The sequence below is a fragment of the Rhagoletis pomonella genome, unplaced genomic scaffold (assembly GCF_013731165.1).
Source record: "Rhagoletis pomonella isolate Grant_MI unplaced genomic scaffold, Rhpom_1.0 Rhpom_scaffold_00007, whole genome shotgun sequence".
Taxonomy (NCBI): domain Eukaryota; kingdom Metazoa; phylum Arthropoda; class Insecta; order Diptera; family Tephritidae; genus Rhagoletis; species Rhagoletis pomonella.
Window position 1 is genome coordinate 20,598,481 of NW_023458561.1, and position 13,050 is coordinate 20,611,530.

Consider the following 13,050-nt stretch of genomic DNA (forward strand, 5'->3'; position numbering starts at 1 on the left):
ACTTTAAATATTTTATTTATAAAGGAGTACATTTCCAGATATTTTTTTTTGGGAGTACAAGGGAGTACATTGCAATAAAAAGGAGTACGTTTACTCCCAAAAGCAGTACGTCTGGCAACCCTAACTATATGCGCCTAAAACCCGCTCTATAAGTCATTCATCATGCCCGTACTCGCGTTTGTCGCAGGAGCGCGAGCAACGGCAACATCCTATGCGGCGGCCCTTGAGTATTCCAGTGAAATACATATATTAAGGAAGATTTACGGGCCTTTACTCGTTGGCATAATGCGGCGTATTAAAACTCCCTATTTTTCCGCCGAATTATTTCCAACTAGGCTTATGTAGCAATATGCAATATCTGCGTGTTGCATTAGCAGTAATTTATTTCAACAAAACTCCATATGTGACCTGGTCTACGGAAAGGGGGCTTAGGTGTCAAAAAATTAATTTTCACTTTTTGGTTGATTCGGATGGAAGATGAGATGCTTTTTCACGTGGTGAAAAGCAGAAAATCCTAACTTGCTTAGAAGTGTACTAAAAATAATAATAATATTAATAATAATAATAATAATAATATTAATAATAATAACAATAAAACTATAATAATATTCCGACCAACAACAACACTTACTGGACCAACAACAACACTTACTGGACGTCCGGCGCGGAGAACAATTAACGAGATAATGAGAAACTGACGAAACGAGTTGCTTACTTTTAACAGCTTTTTCACAGAAAACTAGTTTTCGCCTTTTCGTAGACCAGGTCACATATACTTAAATGTCAAATGCATAGGAGATTGTCACATTTTTCTTCTTTTTGATCCGAAACCTTCTTAAAGCACTTTCCTCTGACGTATTTCAATTACCCTATTCCCGTAATCTAAGTTGATATTGACTATTTAAACTAAATATTTTTAAACTACAATGTTCTTAAGCCTTTTTCGTCTGACACCCATTCTGTGATACGTATTTCAATTACCTAATTCCCCTAACTCCCCTAATTTAACTTGAATTTTACTTTTTCACAGATGGTAACCCTCCTTAATATAGTTTCAAAATTATACCTTTTTGAAATAATTTTAATCGATAGCCATAAATATTAATTCACTTAACTTATTAAATTATATCCAATCTGCATCCTTCTTTAACCATTTTCGTCTGACACTCATGCTGTAATACATATTTCAATTGCCTAATTCCCTTAATTCAAGTTCGATTTCATTTTGTAGACAGGTGGCAACCCCCTACATGCAGTTTAGAAATAAAGCCTTTTCGAATTGGTACCCGCATTTTTCAATTTAATTTTGTTAACTGGTGGCGACTCGTTCCTTTTTCTAATACTTTAATATTTCTTAATCCAGTTAATGGAATAAAATTTTTCAAACAGGTGGCAACCCTCTCAAAAAATATTATGCGCTTTCTAAACCCTTTGGCATTTGATACCCGTATTGCGATATTTGATCAATCCTATCAATTCAATTTAATTTAAATTTTTTAAATGTGGCAACTCTCTTAAAACCTAGCTTCTCTTAGCTGAGATGAGCACGTCGTTCTCTCAATCAAATTTAATATACATTTTTTAAATGTGGCAACTCTATTCAAACCTAGCTTCTCCTAGCCGAGATGAACACGTCTTTCTACAATCGAACGGCGGCAATATCGATTCGATCGCTGTCACACTTTAAACAGCGGCTCATTTATATATATACAGGATGGTCGTATTACCGACTTCCGGTTTCTCCCGGATGTGGGTTGGGAAGTCCAAATTTTTAATAGGAACCACATGTTTTTACCACCGATTCGGATTCTGTGGACAAAAATACATACATAACTTTTGTCGGAAACCTTATTTTGGGATGAACTTCCGGCTAAAACAATGCACATCCGGCCTGTGTAACCTATTTCCGGTCGAAAACGGAAGTCAGTAATATGACCAAAAGATAGAGCATCATATTTTTTTGGTTTGAAAACCTTTGCGATTTCGAAGACACTTCCGAGAAAAAAGTTTCAAACAAAAGTTACGTATTTTTATCCCCTCAACCTCAAACCTTTTGATTCGTGATACAGTTGACAAATAGTTTAGGAGTTAGCATACCATTGTCCCTCTTGGACGCCAAATCACCCTCTCTGGACATCCTTCGAGCCCTACCTCTCTTGCCCAGTTGTGAATATCTTTAAATTTTCTATGTGTTTCACTAATCGAGCTTATATACATATTTATCAGAGATGGTAATGGCAAAATCATCAGCTCAAGCCGTTATGTACCTCTCATCCTGGGTAAGATCTTGACTATCACCAGAGCACCAGTCCTGGATATCATTCCCGAACCTCACTCAGTCATTACTATCTAGCAGTTCAAAAGTTTGGAAATCCAGTGACATATCGCACATGGTCTTCAAAAGGGGCACAACTCAAAATTACACGTTTGTAAAAAAATGCGAAAAACTATTTCTTAGTGGAAGATAATAAATAAATTAAATAAGCTGGTAATCATTACCTATATCCCACTTGCGGAAGTGCAGGCGAATATGCCGGATACTTCAATGGATTAACCGATTTCAAAAACCATTCCAGTCTAGTTTTTGTAACAATTGAATCCTCGTTACACATATAGTGTAATATAATCGGATTTTATCCTGATCCAGTGCGGCTTAACTTTTTATATAGTCTAAACTGAGCTAATTCTATAAAAATAAACGTTTAAGACATTATCTCATAAATGAGCATCTGTAACTACATATCGACTTAAATGTTTGTGTTCTTGCTACATAAAATTTTAATATTGGAGCGCTGACACTTTGACACCTATTAACCACAACCTATTTCTAGAAGGCTGTGAAAAGCTATTGGCTTACATCATTTATCACCATAAGCCATCATTAAAATTCATTCGTTCCACTTTGCGCCCAACGTCAAAGGTCTTACAGCAAATTATTAAAAGAAATAAAAATTAAGAAACTATTGTAAAATAAAATCTTGTGCACAACTTAATCAATAAATCATCGGTGAGCAAAAGCATGGCATAAAACTGTTGCCGAACAATAAATGGGCAACTACTGTAACCACAGAGAAGCAAAAGAACGACGGAAGGCGAAACGCAATTACTTAATTACAAAGTGTAGGTACACGCGTAGAATGACTAAAAAAAACCAGGCTTACAAGCGCGGCCAATGCACATACACACACACACAAAAACCTCGGTCTTAAAAGCGCCAAATCCGCGTTGTAGACTATTTTTAACTAATGGTCTGCTAGGCATAAACAAAAAACCGCCAACTGAAGTCAACGCAGGAAGGCACAGTAACAAATTGCTTTCAATCATAATTTCCAGCAAATTACAACAGGCAATAAATGTAAACAGCAAAAAAGGGGGAAAAATGAGTGGAAACTACGAAAAGCGTAAAAAAAAGATCACCGAAAATTAATCATCTGATCGTAATGACCGACTTGGTCCAACCAAGCTCGAGTTGGATGGCAATAATTGTAGTAAACACGTTGCAAGCTATATGGAGCGGCCCAACTAGCGTTCAAAAAGCAGGAGGAATACGATGGCAAATGAAACGGAAATGGCACAAGAAAGCGCCAAACTTGGCTAACTATTAACTCGCAAGTAGCGAAAAAGTAGAAGAATATCATGCTGAGAGAAATATAAGAGAGATCGTGTCCGCTCCATGTTGGTTCGCTTTAAACAACTTCACTTTGCTTTGCTTTGGCTCGCATTCACCGGCTGCGCATAAGTTTCAGTTCAGTTTGAGTAAAAACGTGCCGGCGTGCAGTAACACCTGTCGTTTTGTGTCGCTAAAGTGTCGCGTTACACGATTATAAATCTATCGGTTATCTTTCGATTTATGATGCGAGCATACAAGTTTCGGGTCCAATTTTATGGATATCGTTATCGAGTTTTTATTTGTCGTGTTAAGTAGTGCTTAAACAATCGCATAATTAAATAGAAAAACAAAAACAAAACAAAAGGTATGAACGTTCATGGATTGTATAGTTTTGAAAATTTGTTGTCCAGTCTAATGCGCATGTCGAATTTTTAAGTGCTTTGCTTGTAAATCGTGCGCCGATAGCAGATGTACTTATGTGTGAATTTAAAAAATATATAAAAAATATGTGAATTGCATGAATTGGCATGACGTTGCAAAAGACGAGCTTGGAGAAGCATAATTACAATTTTTGTTACAAAAAAAAGCAAAACTCATAGAAGTCTAGAAAAAAATTTACCATAAAATTTAAAAAATACACACAGCAATAAACTTTTGGTAATTAAATAAGACATGGACATGAACAAAAATTCGCATTAAGAAACACAAAAATAATTTTTAAAGCGGAACACAAGCGTGCACAAAGTTATAACTTTATTACAGCTTAACAAAATCGAGATAGATATTGGTGTATAGGTTACTATTAGTCCAACATACTAAGTACTATTGAAACGGATGAAATCGGACTGATATTAGGTCAACTTCCGGTACAAAGACTTTTTTCTTAAATGCAAAAATTGCGATATTTTGGTATCTGCAGCACCTAAATTGCTCAAAGTTGGCATATGGGGAAATCTTTAAACAGAAAATTAAATTTTTCTGTCTAATAAAAATGTATATTTTAATAACCGATTCAACAATATTTACGAAGTTCGGTGCAAGCATTGATGTGTTCGCACTAATCAAGGCAAAGCAATTTTTTTAAATCGAACAAGAACAACGCTTACCTCCCATATAAAGGTATTTTTGTAAAAAGATTACTTAGACTGATTTCTGGAAAGTGACCCGGTTTACGCGACCAAGGACATACTTCTATTTGGTTAAAGATGCTCTTTGATGCACGTATCATTTACGAACCTCGCCCGATGCTATTTAGGCATGCGCTTTTTGTTATGGCGATCATAGCAAGTGAAGTCTGGGCCTAGTAAACAATTGACACAAAATAGGCACTGCTGTATCCTCCTAAAACAATCTGTACTGGTCAAAGTAAACAACTCCCAGGTTTGACAAGTGCTGAATTGACCAGTAAGGAAGCTTGCAAAAGTTCCAATTTCGTGCCTAGTAAGATGACGGACTGATTCGGTTCTCGTTGTTGATATTTACGGAATGGGGCATCTCGGTTATTTTCCGTGCTGGTCTAATAATATTACAATTTCTTCATTATGTATGTATTGCGTGTATATTGTTAGTAGATTCAAAGTACCTTCCCCTACATCAGAGTGCCGATATATTGAAAAAAGAAAGAGCGATCCGATAAAAGAATGTTTTCAAAATTACAGTTTTACTTTTACAATTTTAGGAGCGGTTTAACGAATTCTTATTCTGCCCTGTCCTAAGTTTCGCCTGAAAAGAGATTCGCCCGAAAATTTATCATCTGCCCTTAGTAAAACCATGGAAACAAAAGTGAAAAGTGATTGCCTTTACTTAGCACCACTTCCTGAATTCAGACCTTTCACCAGTGTTCTGCTGTTTGTGGAAGCATTTATATTCTGGGTATTTGTAAGGTTTTAAAGCGCTGTTCTCCAATCGCCCAACAATTTAAGTCGACAGATCTGGTTTCCATCCCGTCTCCTTTATATACCTCCTCATTTTGATTTCGAGTCCAGATTTACACAAAATCTGTCAAATAGATCACAATATATCTAATAGAAATCAAGGGCCAATATTACAGCGTTAGGTAAAATTTTATGTTTAATACAAATTAGCACTTCGACGAAATTCTGTAGAACTTTTTTTTTCGCTAAATTTTCAAAATATGAGATAGGGCGTTCTTATATTGAGGTAACGATATGTATCTGTGATCAAAATTTTCTGCTAATAACTAAATTTTAGAGACTCGTAATATGCTATTGAAGAAGTAGTTTTGGCTAGCAGTTTTTAAATTTATTTCATTTAGGGAGAAGTTTTTTTGACAAAAGACCAAAAGTATTTTCCTTTAAGACCTCGCCAAGTAATTTCATCTTCTTTCTTTGCTCAACACTTCACCTCCATTCCAATCTATCGTGCTTTACGCATATTTATCAATTCTTGTTTAGAAAAATAACAACAACAAAAAATCTTGCAACAGCTTGCCTTGAGTTGCGGATTGCGTTTTAGCATGAAAATACCGCTACTTTTATAGCATTTGTGGCGCGAAAAAACGGTTAGATGTTGTTTGATGTCAGAAAGAAAAATAAAAGAGCACAAGTGAGAACTCAAAACAACAAACACAACAGCAGTAACCAACACGCAAGTGCGCAGATGAAAGTAAGAAAAAAGTGCTTAAAAAGAGCAATGCATGTCTGCAGGAATCACTAACAACAACAAAAGTGATTAATAAGTGATTAAAGAAAGATTAATAAATTTATGTCCGCTAAGAATAGATTATGTCCATTAAACTGAAGTGCGGTGTTTGCTTTTGCCAAAATTAATAATAAAATACATAGATACAATTAGAAAAATAAAAGCTTATAAAAAGCGTCGCAATGCCACTAAAAAAAATGACTATTTATCAAATACAAAAAACAGACGAAAATTGTGGAATATTTGAATGTAAATTTTTAAAGATAAAATGCCAGAAATAAACTAATATAAATTGCAAAAACAAAAATTTAAACTAAAAAACTATACACAGGGAAAAAAACAGGTACTCGGGTGCTGATTTTTTTTAATATTCACAACTTTTTTCAAGTAAAATTTTGTTGGTTATTTTTCTACAAAAATATTGTCCAAGCGTTAGCAAAACCAAAAGAATCAAAGTCTCGGACTTTATACAAAATTTATGAAAACTCAAAAAATTTTTTAGTTTCACCCAGCTTGAAAAAATTCCGTTGATTTTTGAGAGTTTTTTTGGGGTTTGCTTTTGCGGCTGTTTTAATTTAATTATGCAATTTACAAAAATTGGCATTGCTTTATTGAAATTTTGTTTCGAACAGTCTCCCTCATTTAATTTCATAAGAATTTCATGATTACATGGAAAAAAGTGCAAAAATCCGTCAGGCAAAAAAATTATTTTAAAAATCTACGATTTTTTTGCCGCTTGAAGCTAGTACATCATTATATTCAAATTATATAAAACTGCATACTCAAAAATGTTGTAAAGATAAAAATATCGAAATTTTTCTGAAAATATATTGAATTTTCCTTAGTTTTTTATGAAGTTTGAATTTTTGATTTGTATGGTTTTGGTTAAAGCTTGAACAATGTTTTGAATGAAAAATAATAAACAAATTTTACTTGAAAAACTTTGAGAATATTTAAAGAAAATCAACATGTGAACACTTGTTTGAGTGACTGTAGCTTTACATACCTTAAAAAGCATACAGATTTTGTAAAAAAATATAGCATTTTTGTAAAAAAAAATTAGATAAAAACAGTTATTTCATACTTTTAAAGTTCCGTAAATATTTTGCCGGTCTGATTTTATTGATACAATTTAGATATTTAAAAAAGATGTAAAGCTTTTTCATGCAAACTCTTTCTAAATACTTTTTAAAAATATATTTTTAAATGAATAGTTAAACATGGAAAAGCATCTTCCCTTAAAAAACTATCCTGTAAAATTAATTAAAAAAATTAGTTAAATTTTCTACTTTTTCACAAAAGCAATAATGAATAATTTTTTTTTTAAACCATTAAAAGAATATCGAACAAGAATTCTTGTAAAAATGGCATCTTTATTTCTAATGAAAAAAGTGCATATACATATTTTACAAAAGCCTTTAAACTTTATTTTGTAGAAAAGTTTAAGTAAAGGTTATCAATGAAAAATTCTACCCATTTTTAATTTAAATATCAAAAACATACTTGCGCTGACTTTTAAAATAAATATTTTGGCAAACAATTTTTTTGCAAAACTTTCGGATTTTGAAAATTTTTTGGCAACAATTTTTTACATTTTCTGTTCCCTGTTAGTTCAACTACACGAAAATAAGTACTTTAGAAAGAAAACTCAATATAATTGAAATAAAAAGTTTTGAAAATATTGGCTAACATAAACTAAAACAATTTAATAAGAGACCAATCAACAAATTTTAAAAACTGCCACCGATCTTACTTCTGTGGGCAAGTTTCTAGTGAATAACATAAAAATATTCTGCTCACATTAAAAGCTTTTAAAATTCTACAAACTCGTAAAAAAACCATCAATAAAAATAAACCTCCACAAAATATTATTCGACAACAATTTTGGATTATCGGAGAGGGATTAAAAAATTTCCGGCATATAAAAGGTGTAATAACACCCGATCAGAGTAACAGCAACAACAACACGGAAATCATACAGATTGTAATTGTAATTCACAGCACAAGGAAATCGCAACGACAGCAACAATAAGAACAACAACATCAGCAAAGCAAGAATTGCCCATTCTTCAGCAGCAGTTCGCTTGTCTACCGCATTGTTGTTGCCGCTTGTCGCTGCATGTCAGCAGCATTCCCCCATTTGGCAAAGTGTTAAAGGTGCGTGTACCAAAGTGTTGTTGTGCAACACAAAAACAAACACAAACATTTATTGCACACTTACATATATCTATACGTATTTATTTACCGCGAATTGTTGTCACATTATTAAGTATTCGCTGTTAGCGCGCCAACACAGCAACACAAAAACAGCGAACGTTTGCTGATTTTAATCGCGCGCGCCACAAAACGTTTGCTTCAATTGAATTTTATTTATTTACGCAGCTCGATAAAAGGAATGAAATATTATGCAAAGAAAATTGTTGTATTGTAAATAAAAAATTATAAGGAATACCAATAAAAAAAAAAAATGCAAAATTATGCATATATCAGCTGCAAATAGTAATCTTAAGCTTAGCTTGGCTTAGCCTGACTTGAATTGTGTTGTCTCATTGCCTTTAGGCGTACGCAGCTTACAAGCGTGCGACCTCTGAGTCGCTGCCACAAAATGCCTTCATTTGGTATTCCGTTTGTCGACACGTACTCACATTTTCTGTAATTTTTTATGGGTTTTTAATTTTTTTTGTTTCCATGATAATGTGTTCGATATTTTATTGGCATCAAAATGCATGAGGTGTCGTCATTTACGAGCCTTGACGCGGTTACAATTGAACACTTTTGGGTTGGTTATTTTTATGTGTGCTTTATTCTTTGTTTAATATCAAATAGTTGCGTATGGGTGTGCGTTAAGTGGTACATATGTAAAAATCTAGCTTGCGTGGTTAACTTAATGGCTGATTGTTTTCTGAGTAAATGAGTATTCTGTGTACCCTGTAGGAAAACCAGCTAGGCTAAAAACGGATGTTCATCAAAATTTTAAAATAATGACCAAAACCAGTAAAGTCTCACCTCCTGGGATTGTTCTATATCAAAAAAACATACCCTTATTTTTTTAGTTTGAAATAAAAAAATATTTAGAGGTCGCTCAAAGCGCTCAAAGTTTTCCTTGTATTTTATATGGGAAAAAACATTTTTTATAGAAATGGTATGGAATTCTTGAAAATCAATATGTTTTTATCGGAAAACTCTGGTTCTCTGCAGGAGACTCCCAATAACAATACCCAATTGTTTATTTTACCATATTTCAATATTAAAAATTTTGCATTTTCCGCCATGGTATTTTCTGGCATTTGCTGGGGGCTTTGGAGGACCTATAAAATATAGTTACTATGAAAAAATGGGTAAATGGGGGATGCGGTTTTCTTTTCTTTGATGGTATTGGCTATGCCTTTCCTTTCGCTTTGATATTTTCCACGTGTCCTCTGCCTGTGTTGAGAAAGGTACCATATTTGCAATAACCATTCCAGCTGTGCGGTACTGCTGCAGTTGATGTATGCTTTCACTTTGAGTTAATCAGGCCAAACAGATTTCGCATACAAAATAGTAAAACTAACTACCCTAGGAAGCACCAGTCTTCTACTTTCCCCTCTAATATTAAAAAGTATTTGAAAGAGCTATATACATTTTGGAAGCTTTTTAGCAGCTTACACGGTATATCCTCGGTTACCACACCAAAGCTGTGGATCTGTTGTGATGATTTAATCACATGCTTCCCTACTGTGGAGAAAGCTATTTCTGGTTGCTTATCAGAATGGCTCCTGTTTTCTCCTTGGCTAAATAAACGCTTATCTTGTTAAATTGGTCTATTTCGAATAGGAATGCCATGTTGGCTTTGCTTTCCACGAGAAAAATATGCTCGGTTACGAGCACTAGTGCTCTGGTGTCAGTATTTATTATATAGACTGATCATCTCTTAAGTGAGTTGAGAATGTATTCCCGGTCCATAGTATAAAGCACGTTTATGGCAGTTTTTACTTTCTTATATAACATAAATAAACTGAGAGGTAGCACGAGAAATCATATGCGTAAAATAAGACCATCCCTGATGCCAACAAAGCAGCTATTTTGCCGAAAATTAAAAAAGCTTTTGTTTGCCTGCATCAAAACTACATTTCAATGACATACTATAAAATAAGATATCTGAAATCTAATCAGTTCCTATAGTTTGACTGACTATTTAGTTAATTTCAAGGCTACACTTTATATTTAAAATTTATAAAGGCAAAACAACACACGGCAAACATGATTTATAGAGAAGATGAAAGAATGCCTGCACGAATATTTTATTTGCATAAATATACATTTTTAGGCCAGTTTAATATTAGTGTACCCTTTGGCAGTTGATAATGAAAATTTTTCAAGGAAATGTATGTTCGGAAGAGGCTTAGCTAAAGTCATGACTTCCGTGATTCCCAGAATTTAAGCCAAACGTAAATTTTTTCATCTATATCATTTCCAGACTTAAAAAACTCCACTAAAATAAATTGTTTCAATATTTCACCTACATACGTATGTATATATATATGTATATGTACAATGTGTCCGTGCGCATTAGCGTTTACTCCCACTAAGTTTGTGTCTTAAGTCTTTTGTTTCAATGTCGTCTGGTCGCTCATGGGTGTGGGAAGGTCTTAATTTTAAGTAGGCTATGAATGTCTTATGGGACATTTTTAAAGATTTAAATGCAAAATGTAATAACTATGAAAACAAAGAAAAAACAAAACAACAAAAATGCTATAAAAAGAAACCAAGTTATTGACATAACGCTTACTTATGCAAGAAAATTAAAATGCAATAACGAACTCTCATGTCAAGCGACATCAAATGCAACGGAAATGCATAAATATGATTTCATTAAAAACAAATGGGATTGCATGTAATTTTTCAGCAACGCACTGAATGCAATTGGAAAACCAGAGGTAATAAAAAACAGCACTTTAACATTAAAATAGTATCATACTTGTAATGCGTATTAGTAGGTAGTTTTGTCAAGTTAAACTCAATTCTATTTTATTACTTGTCTCAGCCCACAATTAAACACCTGTTAAATGTAATTGAGATAACGCGCACGCAGCTCATGTGAAATAAACGCAAAAAACTTGAATATCAAAACCTCGGCTCAATTGCTGTTTGACTGCCATATAAAGAAAACCAAAAATTATTCGCGTGTTGCCAAAAATTGAAAAATTATCAAAACATGTTTACAAATCGTCGCATGCATGTCAACTTTGTACGATTACAGATTATTTTTGTGTGTACATTTGTTTGTTTCGAGCTTGTGCTAAACACGCTGCGCTTGCGTTGGTGTCGCTTTGATTACACGCTTGCGATTGCGGCTGACTTTCACGCTGCCACACGTACTGTCATAAGCTTTTTCCATATATAATTCACGTTTGTTTTGCGCGAGTTTTTCAAACGAAAAACTTAATTTGTCAACTGGTTTTTTTCGGTACCTGCAATTTATCGCCTAGTATAGCCAATCGCTTAATTGACTAATTTAACGTTGATCAAAATGTGCACGCTTGAAAACGCATTTAATTGCAGCATTTTAGCGCTTAAGCGAAGCTTAAGCTTTGATTGCTCGTACTACGGGTGGTAATTCCAATAGCTTAAGCTGATTTGTGTGTGGTTAGAGGCGATTTAAACAGGTTAAGTGCGCTGCGAGGAGGAGATTTTTTGCCATGAAAAATTGTTTTATATAAAAAGTATTTGACTTGCCTACTTATATATATAAGTAAAGTATTTAAATTTACTTTGGTCTTCATTTTTGCCTTTATCTTTACGCATCTTTGGGTTTCTTTTTATTTTTACCTTTGCCTTTATCCTTTTCTTTATCTATGTACGTACTCACCTTTACTTTCATTCTTGTATTGGTATTTTTCTAATTTTTATTCTTTAACCTTTTATTAGCAATTTTTTGTTAAATTAATACCATACACTCAAGAAGCACTTGTTTCAGCCCCAATAATTTCCATTGCACTATTTCCGTTGCATCATTTCCGTTGCGCCATTTCCGTTGCACCATTTTATTATCAAGTTTTTGTTAAATTAATACCATACACTCAAGAAGCACTTGTTTCAGCCCCATTAATTTCCGTTGCACCCTTTCCGTTGCATCATTTCCGTTGCACCATTTCCGTTGCACCATTTCCGTGTGCAATTTCCTTTGAACTTGCCAATTTACTCCCAACCAACCAACCGCCGCTAAAGAAGTTTCACTTCAAAAAATTTCAAAAACAGTTGGCAACCCTCCTAAAAAATATTTTCGGCTGTATACTTTCCTAAGCCTCTTTAGTTATATTGACAAGTTTGGAATTTTGCATCAATTAAATATAATCCTTTACCAAGCTGTGGCTTTATTATTATTTCCACTTCATAAATATTCATAGAGTTTCTTAAGGCTATTACAAGTGAGAGTGCGAAATATTTTGTCGTACGCGCTGATTTAGCACAAAATCAATAAAAACCAGCCAACTAGGCAGCCAGGCAGCCAATCGAAGTGGCCAATAGGGGAACCAGTCCAAGAAAAAGCAATCAAATGCGGCTGCATTCATCACCCGCTGAGGCGACAGCAACCGACTGCCAGCTGCAATTAAGTCGCCTTCGAGCACAGCAAACCAAAGTTGACGCTGTTGTTGTCGCCGCTACCATTCACGCCACCGTAGCTATTACCATTTGTTGTTACTATTTTTTAATTAAATTTCTAGTTACAAGTAAGGCAAAGTAAAGCAATGCATTGCCCGTTGAATGGTGTAGTCGTTGTTGCGGTGATTTTTTTTTAT

General features: G+C 34.0%; 1 long non-coding RNA gene across 1 annotated transcript in view; it reads left to right on the forward strand.

Moving 5' to 3' along the window:
- Positions 1 to 3,763: 3,763 nt before the first annotated feature.
- The window catches only part of LOC118742433, an 82,904-nt gene continuing 73,617 nt past the window's right edge, over positions 3,764 to 13,050 (forward strand). The window contains exons 1-2 of the long non-coding RNA XR_004993377.1: positions 3,764 to 3,974; positions 7,883 to 8,428. This is a non-coding gene — a long non-coding RNA (uncharacterized LOC118742433). The remainder of the gene's footprint in view (positions 3,975 to 7,882; positions 8,429 to 13,050) is intronic.